Source organism: Anthonomus grandis, chromosome 14 (genome assembly GCF_022605725.1).
Source record: "Anthonomus grandis grandis chromosome 14, icAntGran1.3, whole genome shotgun sequence".
Classification (NCBI taxonomy): Eukaryota; Metazoa; Arthropoda; class Insecta; order Coleoptera; family Curculionidae; genus Anthonomus; species Anthonomus grandis.
Genome location: NC_065559.1, coordinates 13,269,877 through 13,285,902, shown reverse-complemented (window position 1 = coordinate 13,285,902; position 16,026 = coordinate 13,269,877). Strand labels below are relative to the sequence as shown.

The window sequence follows — 16,026 nt, the reverse complement described above, 5'->3', positions numbered from 1 at the left end:
TGCATTTATTAATATCCTTCTGATTAAAAGCAGTATCCCAATTCATGCAAGCAAGGTAATTATTAATAGCAACAAAATCATAATAATAAACATCACACTTAAGACTAAAATCACAATTAATAGGAATACTTATTTCATAAGCAGGATGGTGGTTTGATGCCGATGATAAATTTTCAGTGTCATATATGACTTCAACATTTGACAATCTTGAGAAAAACAAATCAAGAAATGTACCAAACAAATTTGGCAAGCCATTCACCTGTTTAAGATTAAGATAGTTACAACAACTACATAGCACATTTGCAGATGTTATAGACTCAGCCGTCTCAACATGCAGTCCGTTTACAGAGTTCCTCCATACTGCATGTGGCAGATTAAAATCACCACACAATAGAATATCACAACTAGTATGAACACTCACAAGATTCATGGATGTAGAGGCAAATTCCTCATAAATTGATAAAGGAGAAGCAGGAGGGATGTAGACAGCACCAAAAATGATATTCTTGTCACTGCATGATACAAGCACAAAGATGTGTTCCAGGGTTGAATCACTGGTCTGTAATAACCTGGCTTTAAAACATTTACGAACAGCAAGCTACTTGTACCGAAGAAACGAACAAAAAAAACACATATCTATAGCAGATAATATTTAGTATTTTTTATATAGGAGTCAAATTTTTATAAATATTTATTCAATTTTCTGATGTGAGTAATATTTTTCTTGTATGTTTCTAGATGTAAGTATTTTAATTTAAAATTTTCAGCATTTTTATTTAAAGCTGAAAGAGCTACGCGCTGGCAATTGTGCTACCTTTCTAGTGATTTCTTTTTTTCTTAAAATTCTCTAGCATTGTTATTATTAGTACTGTTATTATATTATACTGTATTATTGTACCGTTTACGTGAATTTTTAATGAAGCTGATTTATAATTTGTTAAAAAAATATTTTGACCGAGATTCATACACATAATAACTTCTTGTTTTAATTTACTTGGAAATATGCCAGAACTGAAATAAGAGTTGTATTTTATCAACTATATAAAGGTTTTCTTAGAAATTTTTATCTTTTATGACACAATGTTGCATTTATCTGGAAAACGAATCCTATATCTTTAATAGGAAAAACATACTTGATTCGGCATTTTTCCAAGATTATGTGGAATTACTAGTCAAAATCTCTGCTTGAAAGCATTCTGGAATATGGAATTTGGGCTATATACTTATTTAATTTTTTGCAAAATGAACATAGCAAATCTTCGCATGAAAACTGTTACCACAATTTAATATACTGTATCAATATTTGAACTCTTAATTTAATAAGTAACTCATGTCCAGCCCGAAATAAATTTATAGCGAATTCGCGGATAAAAAGATACATCATACTTTTATATAGACAATATTTATTAATATTATTTTTCCATTTTCAAAAAACTCCAATTATAACAATTATACTTAAGCTACTTATATTAAGGCACTGGTGTGAGAACATTACAATTATGCAAAAAATTGTACCGACCGAATCCAAAAGTATTAAGGTCTTTCATATTAGACCCCTTTTGTCTCAAACGCACTTTTAAATCTAGTATACATCATAATACAAAATAAGCTCTTTCATAATACCTACATTGTAATACGACTATGTACAGAGTAGGCATTTTATTTGAGGCTAATAATCTAGAGAATAGGTGCGGAGTCTTTTAGCTTCAAACGAAGTTTTATTCACATTTTTGTATATACAGGTATTTTGTTGGGATGTTGGAGTAATATTTTAAATGGGATAGTCTATATATTATATCTCTTTTGCATTCTAAAGTGTTTTTTACTAATCATTATTATTTTATTTATTCATATTTTTTAATAATATAATTATTTACAAATTTTTATTCCTTTTTTAAGATATTTAGCATTTTTTGAACTGAAATCGGTTTTGTAAAAGATATTGTGCGGTGCTAAAGCGAAGTAGCTATATTAACTGATAATAATGCTGATTATTAAAATACAAAATCCAACAGTAACAAGCTAAGTTGGTATATAATAATGTAGGTTGTTGGCCAATATAATAAAATAAAACTTCGCTTGAAAATAGATTATGTAAAATAAGATATGTATATTCTGAGAAAAGGTATAAGCCTCTAATTAAATTCCCCCTCTGCACAATTTCCATAAAGACTTTACATATTGTTTGGCAAATCCACTAAAACATAACTAAATCAATTAAGTTATTGGACATATAAGATAACATAATATTTAAACTAAATTTTAAGCTAAAAAGACATGCAAATATATACGAATTATCAAGATGGTATTTAATACAGATGGCCTAGGTGTCGTATATACATCACGAAATTTGTAAAAAGAACCACTCATATCCAATTAGAACTATAATGGGATCATATTAGGTGTTCTTTGTTCTGTTTACAATACGCCTAATGCCTAATACTAAAAAATCTTTGACCTCAGTTTTAAAGATAATATTATCGGACGTTAACCTTAACCCAGAAAGATATTTATAAATTTGTAATTGCGGGAAACGAAAACTGTTGTATTGGTTGGAAACAAAAAAATAAATATGACATGACATTGACTTTTGTAATATCAAAAGCCTTAAAAGTTTATTTAAATTACTTGCAAATTTTTTTATTGATTTGGTAGTTCAACCTAAAGCCCAAAAGATATTACTATGTTACTTAGATTCATTTCACATAAAAAAGCTGCATTTTAATTGCAATTTATAAACAATCATAACAGTCTCCATGATACATCATTTAGTAAAGTATATCACCTAATTTCGAAAAGACAAATGAGAGGATAATTTATTGGGAAATCAATTATTAGTTTTTTGAAAGTGGTAGACATTGGTAAAGTAGTAAAGTCGTTGTTTTCGAAGTTCCATTTTTCTTTATTTTAAATTTAGCACAACGCGTAAACCGTTGATACTTGATAACGTTCGAACTATATCCCAACCGAAATGTCGTGCAAAATTCAAAATATCGAAAATGAAAATTCGAAAATTATACTTTACAACTAATTACTAATGTTACCAACACACTGTTGTTTACCCCTGTTTTACACTTAGTGTTAAACCATAGTACACCTCATCACATTAGTTTATCTTAGCAAGTTGGAAAATTATCAGTGAAATCTTAGAGTACATACATTGCAGCTAGGCTTTCGAATCATTATATTTAAATGATAAATCTAAAAGGTTAAAAAAATATAGCAATCAAGTAAATATTATATTAACAAACTTTGAAACATACAAATTTAACAATATCTAATTTAAGATGCTTGGCAACTATTTAGTTTAAACAAACTATGAATCTCTTATAGGTTTACTTTTAACCCATTGACATTCTATGAAAATTATTACTCATACCAATACCTGCATTCTCATAAGATTTACACTAGAAAGTGATTTTACAATAAAAAGTTTATAAATAATATATTCATAAATACATAATCACTATAGAAAATAGGTATGATTTTTTTTAAAATTGAATCTCAGTCTATAGTTCTATACTAGTTTTACTATAACGATGGTCCTCAACGATAATGACACAACTCAAAATGTTATATTTTTCAGATTAGTAGTGCAATATATTAATTATCTACATCGACCTAATTAATGCGTAATGAGGATTGCAAACCAGAATGCGGAATTATGTCGTTCTCACCTTTTCAAAGTATTTTCTTTACAAATTTTGAACCACGTTATAAGTGTGTTGCATCATAAGTACTTGCTCTGTAGATTCTGGATAGCCAAATTTAACATTTCAAACAGTTTTTGGTATACACATGCTAGATTTACAGGTTATGAGGGTTTTGTTTTGACTCGTGTGATTTACTTTTTTGGGAATCAATTTACTTATGGGAATTTAACGTTTGCCAAGCTATAAAGATTATTTGTGCAGTGCACCAGATTTACACGACAATTGTATTAGCTCAGTTATGTCCATCAAGCGGTTTGGTTGGCACTTATCACATCTACATCTTAACTCTTAAATGCATTATGTTGCAAAAATAGAACACATGCCTATTTCACCTATTCTAAACTGCTAACGAAATATTTTATTTCGCGAGTGCATATCGTTGCATATTTACAACAGTATCTTAAAGAGTGTAATACAAAGAGTTACTCATAGATGAGGCTCCATACTTATATTTAGAATTAATATTCTTAGTTGTCTATCGTCAGTGTTGTCGTTGTAATATATTTTGCTCTTGCTGGGAAACCCGCATATTTGTTTATACTTTCGTAAAAAAAGTGATATTGTTATAATAAAGGTATGTATTTTATTTGTATTCAGTGAAAAATTGTTGTTTTTTTGTGCAGATGCAAAAAAAATAATTTTGTGGACATTGCATTTAGCGCTTAGTTTCTTTTTTTATTTTTGTTGCGTATAAGCAACATTATCCGATGTAGTAAATATAGAAAAATTCTCAAGACAAACTCTGAAGTCTTTTCACAGTTTGACATATGAAATGAGCCAAAATCGACCTCTTAGTGATAAGGAGTTGCAATCCATATGGGAAAACTGGTCAGATAGTTAAGATGGAATGGATTTTTCGGATACTAACAGAAGCAGACCTAAATTATATTTTGAGTGATTCAGATGAGGACGATGAGGATCAAGTAGATCTTAGGGTATTTGAGGAGCAATTAGGTGATGAAGTGCAAATGAAGGCGATGGAAAATGAGTGTCAGGTCGGGCCATCTAATAAAGTAAAGAATGATTTCAAAAAACATACAAAAAAATCCGTTAAAAGAAACATAACTTGGAAGCAGCATAATCTTTACTTGAACGATCTTCAATTACCATTTCATGGCGACGAAGTCCTTTCTGCAGAAGTAATGGCGTTGGAGACTACATACAGTTTATAAACGATGTATTTATAACGATATTTTTTAAACGAATTGATTAATCGATAAAATCGTCAACGAAACCAATTTGTGTTGCGTTCAAAAAAACCCGAACAACCAAGTTAGCTTACCTGCCACTAACATAAGGAAATTTATTGGAATTTGTTTTTGTACCTTCATAGTAAACTTGCCAAATGTACGATCATACTGGAATACGTATGTAGTGGATGTATGTAATTTGAGAAAATAAGACGTTACATTCATTTTAACGACAATAAAAAGCATTTCCCTAAAGACGATCATAACCATGATAAACTTCACAAGCTGCGACCACTTATTTAGCACCTAAATGAAAAATTGTAAGCATCTGGAACCAGCTCTATCTGTCGATAAACAAATGTGTTCAACTAAAGTGCCCATGAAACCTCACAATTGGGGTTTTAAACTTTTTGTCTTGGAGGGTGTATTTGCCTTTTTGGTGTAGATTTGCCTACCAATTTGAAATTTATTCTGGGAGTGAAAATCATCAAACAAGAATGGTGAACCTGACATTGGCGAGGTATTATGCTAGGTATATGCCAAAAAATGTGAAGTGGTATTATGCTTAAAAAAATGTTTTAAAAGATTTCATGAAAATAATTTAATTTGCCTGTAACTTCACAATATTGCAAAATTCCAATAATAAAAAATTTGGAAAAAAGACAAATTTTAAAAGAAAATTTTAATTATTTTTCCCAGTTTTCTAACCATGTTTTAAGCCAAAAAAATGTTATTTACCCAAAACAAAAGTTATGCTTTTTTTAAGGATTAATAATAATTCCCTAATGCCCAAACGTGGTGCTCCTGATTTTGATTCTCTTTATAAAGTGAGACCTTTATTGCATCACCTTGAAAAATCATTTAGCTCTGCTCTGTTGCCTAGAGAAGTATTACATAGATAAGTCTATGATCTAATTTAAGGGCAGAAGCTTTCTAAACCAATATATGCCAAAAAAAACCTGTAAAAAGATGATTTGTGACAAATCTGGGTATTGCTTGAAATTCGACATATATGCTGGTGAGTCTACTGAAGAAACTGGTCAGCAGAGCTTGGGGTTAAGAGTGATCAATAAATTAACAAAAAGCTTTGTAAAGGTAATGTAGAAATCACAAAACATATTTTGATAACTTTATTACCAGTGAATTGCTTATGAAGTCCTTAAAATTAAGAGGTATCTATGCCGTTGGAACTATCAAAATATCGAAAAAGGTTTTGCCTACTTTTAAAGGTAACAAAGAAAGCGAGGTAAATTTGAGCGGTACATTAGCGACACCAAATTATTTGCTCTAAAATAAAAAGACAAGAGATCCGTGCAGCTCTTATCAAATTACCATATACCCAAAGATTTCACTGAGGTTAAATGAGAAAAAAATGGATCAGTTCTTCCAAATTGATCGTCAAAGCAATAAATGATGCACCGGATTTTTTTTTGCTTCCTGGATGCTTCTGTAGTGAATGCATACTGTATGTACTCGGATAATCTCATAGATCCACCTAGCACGGAAACTCCCAAAAATTTTAGAAGAGCTATAATTTTCTCTCTATATTAGCCTATATTAGTCTTATAGCTGCAGTCTTAGTTTCATCTGAAAGAAGTAATGATAGTACTAGTGGGCCTTATTAAACGACAAGGTTTCTATCTTTTATTTCTCTCCAAAAGGATACCTAAAATGCCAGGAGAAAGAACAAAACGTGCAATATGGACCTCTTTAATATGGATGAAGGGTTGCAGGTTGATCATCTATCTCATGGCACCTGATCATGCTGAGAACGTGACCATTGCAGGATGCTGCATTACTTTGGGGAATTCCATACCTCCTATGATCATATTTAAGGGCAAAAGGTTAAAGCCCGAATGGCAAGATGGTCTGCCACCGGGTTCCCTTGTGAAAATGGCGGAGAAGGGTAGAATGACCACAGAACTTTTTATTGCATTTCTACAACATCTATCTCGCTACAAGAACGACGGACCGGCTGTACTTATCTTTGACGGAGCTTCTAGCCACCTAGATATTTCAATCGTTGATGCTGCAGATCAAGTGGGACTTAGACTGTTTTGTTTGCCGTCGAATACCACCCACGAGCTCCAACCGTTGGACAAAACTGTTTATCGCTCGTTCGAGTATCATTGGAATCAGGAGCTTCTTCGATATTGGGATACGCATTCAGACCGACGTCTTAATAAAAGCCGCTTTGGTTATATTTTCTCCAAAATCTGGAGTAAATGTATGACTCCCGAAAATATAGTCATTGGATTTAGAGCCACTGGTATGTTTCCACTGGATCCAAGTGTAACACCTGAATCAGCGTTTGCCCCATCGTTAGCAACTCAGCGTCCTCCATAAAATATTGAACAGCCTCAGCAGGAAATTAACATAATTACGGAACCACCAAATGTTACCGTTGTGAGCAGTATCAATAATCTGCCACGTGACTATGACTCAGATGACTCTGAAGATCACATGCCTTTATCTACGCTTACGGAGATGATGAGAAATTCCAAAATAAACAAAAACCCACAAGCTACTACTTACACTACCTCTACTCAAAACATTAATAATGACCATCTTAAAAAAAAATCTTTTAAAGAATTACTACCAACCCCTGAACTTTTCGAAAGAAAAACTAACATAGCAAGTTACCAAACCCACCACGAAGCCATCCAAAATATCTGTTTCTAAGGAGCCGATACCGTCATCTTCAAAAGGTATTGGAAGAAGGACTGAAGTAAATCCTTCAATTACGGACTCTTGGTTTTGTTTTGTTTGCCAGACACATGATAAAATCGACATGAGACAGTGCATAGCGGGCGGGACTTGGTGTCACGAGGCGTGTGTTGGCTTCTCACAAGATGATGATGACGACTTTATCTGCCCAAACTGCTCTTAGATTTTAGTGGTCAGATTTGTTTCTTGGTTAGAAATGTATTTTTTACGTTTATATTTTTATTATTTGATGGGCCTTCTTAACCGACATCATTAATTTAATGGGGCCTTATTTACCGAACAGTCGGATAATAAGGCGCACTTTCATATTTTTTTACAAAGCTTGTCAAAAGCCTAATCAAAATAATAAACTTTATAATTAATGTATTATTTTGTTAAAAAGACTTCATATTTTCAATATTTGAAGTGTCCTGTTTTTGTTTAAATTTTTGATAACGATAAAGCAGTTTTTTCCTTAGCTGGGCCTTATTTGCCGCAAGTGCCTTACTGCACAAATTCAAATAAAAAAAATCAAAGCCCTTCAGGTCTAAGAAATTCGATTAAATTTATCCACTCACCAACCAGAACAAGCTTCGACAAAACGATGTACCCTATGCAACACCAAAGCAAAGCCAGTTCGCACCGACTGTATTTGCAACACCTATCAGGTGCCTCTATGTTTAGGAAAACAATAGAGTTGCTTCCAAAATTACTATTCTTAATATAATACTTTGTCTGTTTGAATAAAAAAATCCTTTTTTTTCTAAATGTGGTGTAAGGTGGTGGTTCAAAAGATGGAGCACCATTTTTACCAAAACATAGATTTTTTTTTGCAAAAAAAAACCTAATTTGTCATCTCCAAGGACATAATTAAATACACTTAAAAAAAAATAACGATTCAAAAAAAAAGTCCTGCTCCAGTTGGGATAGATTTTTTTCAGGATTTTTTGCGGCAGTAAGAGTTAAAAGGGAAAATATCGCTAAATATCGCTCCGTTGGTAGAAAAGTAACACTTTTCTACACAAAAGTGAGACAGAAAAGTCAAAATTCATCATATTCCAGATAAGTACTGAAAACCAACCTAAAACAGCACAGGTTTATGTGGAAAAGCGACATTACTGTAAGTTTCACCAGTCGCCGCTGGGAGGAGCAAGTGTCGTTTGTTTATTTTACTAGTGAACCTTTTGCTTTTATAGAAAAGTTACAGTTGTGATTTAGATCCCGTGAGAGAACGTTGGGTTTGTGAAAATTTTATAGAAAAACGTCTCACTTGGTTTTATGTCGGTTTACATAGAAAGTAAGTTAATGTTATGTCAAAGAACAAGACTGTTAATAAAATTATCCCAAAAACGAAATGGGTATGACAATAATTCCTCGGCATGCTGGGAGGTTATGGGAAACGAAATTAATGGAACTAGCAGTACCACACAATACTGTTAGGATAATATACAAACTGATCCCACCAATGATACTCATAGTACAGTACCCAATGCTGATGGTGTTCCAAATACTATAAAGATACTCGATAATGACAGTAATGTTTTTGCAAAGCCTCTCGATGGCACGTTTGTAGATTGTTCTGTTAAAACGAGTAAGTAAATCAATTTATTTAATAGTAAGACATTTTTGTAACAGTTTTCTACAATAACTAAATAATTATCGACTTACTTAAATTACCATTCTTACTACGTTTTATTTTCTTGTTTTAGATGACATCTTACCTATAGTACAAATCGTAAACAAAATTAATGAAACGAGCAGTACCACACAATATTGTGATGATAATATGCAAATTCATCGCACCAATAATACTCGTATTATAAAACCCGATTCTGTCAATGTCAATAATGACATAACTCTTTTAGCAAAGCCTCTCGATGGCTCGTATGTAGATTGTTTTATTAAAACGAGTAAGTAAATTAAATGATTTAATTGTGAAAAATTAATTTACATTGTTATTATTAATATTTATAATTTTGTTTCTTTTTTCAGATGGTGTCTTCAATTTCTCTAATTTTCCAGAGCCTATTAAAAACAAATTTAATTCATCAATTCATTCACGTGACAATAATAGTATGGATTTGAATAATGTACCTGAGGCTATTTTACAAAATTTTGATAATGAAGAATATGAAGATCCATTCCATAATTCCGACGACAGCGATAAAGATCCCGATTATATAGATTCTGGCAGCGAAAGTTCTAAACAGTCCGAAACTGAAGCAGGTGAAAACATAGAAATAGAGACCGCGAAGCAAGAGGACGGTGAAACCGCAACACGAACTGAAAAGCGTAAACGCGATAAGTCGACGTGGAAGAAAAATGCTGCGAAAATAGCTAGAAATTCTGGAAATCAGTATGTTTCATCTTCAAGGTCCAAAAAAATTGTAACCGCCCGAGAAATGAAACCTCCGTGTGGAAATACCTGCAAATTAAAATGCAATACAAGGATCGCTGCTGAAGTTCGAAAACAAATTTTTCAAAATTATTGGGCCCTCGGAATTTCACAAAGACAACGAGACTATTTATCATCATGTGAGGTGAGCAGACTTGCAAAATGCATTTTGTCCAAATTTTCCATATTTGAGATAGAGATGGCGTTGCATTCCTATGATGAAATACCAACTTTTTATGAACATTTAGACAGTCAAACTGCATTAAGTCCCCGTGTTATTTGGTGGTAAATTTCGCCCAGACAAACAAACTGATTTAAGTCCAGTCACTTTAGCTTTTTATAAAACTAGAATAAAAGTATCGTTTTCGAAAAAAATGGAAGGGTTAGAAGGGGAGCATATTGTTGGTGATAGTGTTGATAGGGGCAGTAGGAAAAGAAAAAGAAATATAATAAGCCGTGAGAGAAAAAAGCAAATAAGTTAATTTATAAGGTTAGGTTTTATAAATTAAGTTAATATTTTTTATTTAATCTCTAAGGTATTCAAATTTGGATATCAATCTCGACAATTTTGACGTAGTTTGTGATCATAAAAATGCTAATTTTGATTGCCAAGAATTATCAAAACAAGCTCTGCTAGAGATTCGCCAAACGTTTTTTGAGCACCCTGACAAAATTAAGCAGGATAACTTACTTGCTAGCTACATGGATATTAAGGAGCCACAAAGAAAACGAAATCGAAAAGAAAATGGAAAGCCGCATAATTTTTCTGTTAATTATTTCGTAAGTTTGGTCATCTAAGATGTATTTTAAAATATAACTAAGTTCAAATTCCTTTTAGGTGTTTCTTAAAGGTACTAAGAAACAAATTTGCCAGAAACTCTTTCGGGCTCTGTTCAGCGTTTCCCAAAGGCGAATAAACACAATTTCTAAAAAAATTAAAAAAAAAAATTGGTTCAACCCTTACTGAAAAAAGAGGAGGAGATACGTATCTGCCGAATACAGTATTGCCAAACTTTGGAAAATCTATAATCAAAATGTGTCGGCTGATAAAAAAGTAAATTATAAATACTTTAGTAGTTTTCAATAATTACTTTAATATAGGCTTTGGTAGCCCGGCTACGGATGTATGTAATTTTTGTGTTCGAACTGCAACACAAATCTGTAATGCCAGAAATATTATTGACAAAAGCGAACTGCAGACCAAACTAAAAGTTCATAAGGTTAGAGCATCTCAGTTCCATAAAATAATGAAGGAAGAACTACCTAGCTCAGTGTCTTTTTGTTTTGATTTGCAGCAAGTGCAGGTTCTTCCAAAAGTTCCCATACAAGATGCTTTTTATGCACAGCAACTTTCAATTTACTTTTTTTGCATTACAGCCACTAATTGTAAAAACCCAGTTTTTTATTCAGGGATGGAACACCAAGCTGGTAGAGGGGCCACAGAAATTTTATCAGCAGTACTTGATTTTTTAAATAGAACTAATTTTGCCCCTAACGTAGACACTTTTCGGCTCTTCTGATGGATGCGGGGAGCAAAATAAAAACAGCTTTATCATCCACATGCTTATGTTATGGCTGCACAGCTTTGCTCCAGAAACAATTAAGAAGATAGAGGTTATCTTCCCAGTCCGAGGACACTCTTACCTTCCAGCAGACAGAATTTTTGGGAGGGTGGAAAAGATTCTAAAGCGACACGCGGTTATAAAAACACCTGAAAAATATTGTGAACTTTACAAACAAGTAGGAGAAATTAGACAACTTGGAACGAATTGGTCATTGGTTAATATCAAAAAAGCTTCAGTCTCTTTAAAGAAAGTAATAGGAATTAGCTTAAGTAAGAGAATAATCATTAAAAGAGGTACGGTCTCAAAAGTGGTGGTAAAATCTGAATCTTTATATCGGACGGATGATCCAGCAAAAAAATTCCAAACTTTGCTAAAAAGCGCTTGGATCAAATCGTTCTTTCTGAAGTACGGCTTGGACATGAAATAAAACAGAAAAAACTTGATAGTTTAAAAAAATTAATTGTTTTGTTATCTGGTGACAAATGGTACGACACAGACCCCGAGTTAAGATGGATGGCTGAAATATTTAAAAATCTTGCTGTAAGCCATAATGAAGATCAAGAGTACGAAGATGGTGAAGAAGCTTGCGAATGCGCTGAAACTGATGAAAATAACTTTATTTAAAATTTAAAAAAAAAAACAAGAGATATTGTTTTTTTGTTTTGTTGACATGTCTAATAATTTTGTTTTGTTTCATGTTTATGTTTGGATAGAATACTTTTTCATTTAAGACAGTTTATTCATTTTGTAAAATTATAATGACATTCAAATTGCATTTTGTCCACTATAGATTATTAAAATGCATTTTGTCCACCAATTTTTTGTATTTTTTCAAGTTGTTCTTTCACTTTCTTGTACAGAAACTCGTAATCGAGGTCCATACACTCAATGCCATTATATGATGACATAATTTTTTTTTCTTTCATTTAGTTTTTGTATAGTAGTTTTTTGCGTTTTCTGAAAATTGGTAAAAATGGACAAAATGCAATTTGCAAGTCTGCTCCTCATGTATGACCCCTATCAAACCAAATTATCAATACCATAGGCATAAATCCAAACGTCGTGATAATACTGCGTTTCATTTCAATATCGACGGGAATCATATTCGCGTGTGCAACTTTTTTTAGATCCACCTTGGACATAACGGACCGACCCATAAGAACAGTAATAAGTAAGCGAGATGAAGTTGGTGGAATGATTTCAACTGATCTCCGAGGAAAACACGGCAAATATCAGAAACTGGATGCTAGTATCAAAGAAGGAGTTCGAAGGCATATTAACTCCGTTCCAAGAATTGAAAGCCATTATACGAGAGCACGTTCTTCCCGTAAATATATATTGAAGGTGGAAAGTCGAGATCTACACGGGGACTATGTTAAAGACTGCACAGAAAAAAATGTACCCTATGCAAAGTATTTAATATACCACCAAGTGTTCACTCGTGAATTTAATATCTCATTCTTCACACCTAAAAAAGATCAGTGTGGAGTTTGTGCCACTTATAACAATTCAGGACAAGAAGAAAAACAAAATCTTGAGAGAGATGAGTATGAAATGCATATTTCTGAAAAAGAGCTCTCTCGTTTGGAGAAACAGTCTGATAACAAAAAATTAGTAAAACTCATGTGGTAGTGTGTTTTGATTTACAGGCAGTAATACCATGCCCCAAGGGAGATACGTCCTCTTTTTATTATCTATCAAAACTTAAGTTACTTAGTCTTTAATTATACGGTGTACGAAATAAATCAAAATCAACAAGGTGACCAGTGCTACTGCTATGTATGGGACGAAACCCAGGGACAAAGAGGAGCCAATGAAATTGGTTCTTGTCTTCTGAATTACATTGAAGAAAGAGCAAAATTAAATCCTGAAGAAAAAATTGATTTCGTATTGTATTCTGACAACTGCGTGGGACAACAAAAAAATCGTTATATTTTAAGCATGTATATTTATACTTTGTTAAAATACCCAAATGTAAATTCAATAACGCATAAGTTTCTGATTGTAGGACACACACAGCACGAGGGCGATAATCCACATTCCCTCATTGAACGCCAAATTAAACGGTCTTTAAAATCAGGCCCTATTTTCCTACTAGCTGAATATGTTGATGTCATCAAGAGCGCAAAAAAAACTGGAAACCCTTTTCTGGTAAGAGAAATGTCCTATACGAATTTTTTAACTTAAAGCGACTAAATGAAAAAGTTGGAAATATAGAAAGTTCCAGAAAAAGCAATGATAAGCTGGGCTGCATGAAAGTAATTAAAATTAGGAGGGAAGCTCCATTTACAATCCTTTATAAGACCTCCTATGCGGAAGATAACTTCAGTGAGCTACAAATAAAAAGACCTAGACTATCCATAAACTATTGCAACTTTGGTTTAGAGAAATTGTACAAGAGTAGAATCAAAATTACTGATAAAAAGAAAAAGGGTTTATTAGCACTTCTGAAAAAAAAACACATTCCTATTTGCCACACTGAATTTTATAAGAATTTATAAGCATAAAAGTTATTAAAATAATATAGGTTAAGTAACTGTTTAAATTGATAAACTGACTTTGTTAATGTAGTTTTCATTTGTTTTTATTTTAACATGCAGTTTTTGTATAATAGTACATAAATTAAAACCGACATTCAAAAGTAAAGTAATACTTAGTTTTTATGAAAAAGTGTCACAACTTGAATAAGGGCTAGAATTTTTCCTTTTATGTGTTTACTCTTGAATTTTTAAACCCTCCCACTGAAAAATGAATCAACTATCTACGGAGCGATATGTAGTGGAGAAAAGATTTCCAAAGAACATATCACAGCAATGGTTTGGGCTAATGCTTCTGGAACTGAAAAAACAAAATAACTTATAGGTCAGTTTAAATGTTATAAATATGTGCATAATTTTTAGTTAGATGATTATGCACAACTTTTTACCTTTGTTTTGTTATTCAATCATGTAGTTCAATGAATGCATTATCTGTTGTTTCAGATGCAGATTTTTGTTTGTTATTGCATCATCGATTTTTTAAGATTATTTAAAAAAGTGGGACAAAGATTTAACTAAAGCCAATCGAACATTTTATTGCCAATGGATAATTGCTCGGCTTGTCAGAAAATTAGACTGTATTCTATAAAGCTTGCTTTTTTCCGGCCTAATATAACATCGATAACAGGCCAATAGACCAGGGCGCCATTTTGATTTTAAAACAAATTTTAATTAAAATAATGCAGACTATTGAAAAGACTACCGACATCCACAAACACATTACTATAGAGATAACCCAGATAACCACAGAAGAGGCTGTTAGTTATGTACAAACCCTAGAACGGAATTTTTAATAGCAACAGAACAGCACTGAAATATTCCTATAATTACATTCTGTTAAACTCATTCTGCAGAACAATTTTGTAGTTAAAAAAAGCCAAAACACAAAAAATAAAAATCATTTGAGAGTTTATTATATTTCTCTAAACAGTCTAAACCAATATTAAAACAAATGTTAAAAAGTTATTTTAACTTCCAACAAAAAACAACTCTTAAACAATGATATTTTCAAATTGCTCTTCTGAAAAATGATATATTTTGAGTTGTGTGGTTATCATTGAGGACTATTGGTATAAGTTGTTACTATAACTCTAATATCATTGAAAGATTTGTAGATCTTGTAAGAAACTACTAGAGTGAGCTTTATATCCATAAGAAAAGTTAAATAAAAAGTAAGGGTCACTATAACCTAGACAGATGTTTCCTTCCTTACAGTCTATTGTTGGAAAAATATTTAAATTATTAAAATAAAAAATACTACAAGAAGCATTTTAGCTACACTAGCCACCAATCTGTTTCTAAAAGTTTAATATTATACCTAAAATACTAGTGGAAATATTGCCATGTTTAAAAGAAACACTTATCTTTACACATGCATGATATTAAAAAGAGTAGTAAATTATATAATTTCCAGAAGCAAATATAACATGATGTTATTAATTTAATGTCCAGAACTCATCAAGCAACAAATTATGTTAAGAACTATCCCAATAAAACGTATAGTATACTCAGAAAACATATCTGGTATAACATAAAATGTTTATAAGCAAAACTACATAGGAAATAGTAGTATATACTAATATATACCTAACTAACCTTCATAACCTTTTCTAAGCTCTTCAATTTCTTCGCAATAAAAAATCCCAGTTCTTGTGACTGGTTTTTATCAGGTGACATGATCAGTCTTCTTCTCAATCTTGGGTGTATATCTGATTTGCGTTGTGGTACTGGCTCAGGAGTTTTTTCTCTTGGAGGAGCCAAAAGTCGTGTTCTAAAATTTAAAATACACATGAAAAACAGTTGACTTGTATGGGTCGAGTTTCTTTGGAGATTTAATTAAAATTTGAAGTATGGCAATTTTTTTTGGTTGGAACAAATAATATTTTAGGTTTTCAGATGCTGCAAAATTTTAATGTCAAA

At 32.1% G+C, this 16,026-nt stretch overlaps 1 protein-coding gene across 3 annotated transcripts in view; it reads right to left on the bottom strand.

Moving 5' to 3' along the window:
* Positions 1-1,386: 1,386 nt before the first annotated feature.
* The window catches only part of LOC126744373 (protein Son), a 48,567-nt gene continuing 33,927 nt past the window's right edge, over positions 1,387-16,026 (bottom strand). For 2 of the 3 annotated variants that reach the window (XR_007663137.1, XM_050451745.1), the window contains exon 2: positions 1,387-15,877. The gene's annotated coding sequence lies outside the window, so the exon portion shown is untranslated. The remainder of the gene's footprint in view (positions 15,878-16,026) is intronic. The other variant, XM_050451746.1, reaches the window with a different exon arrangement.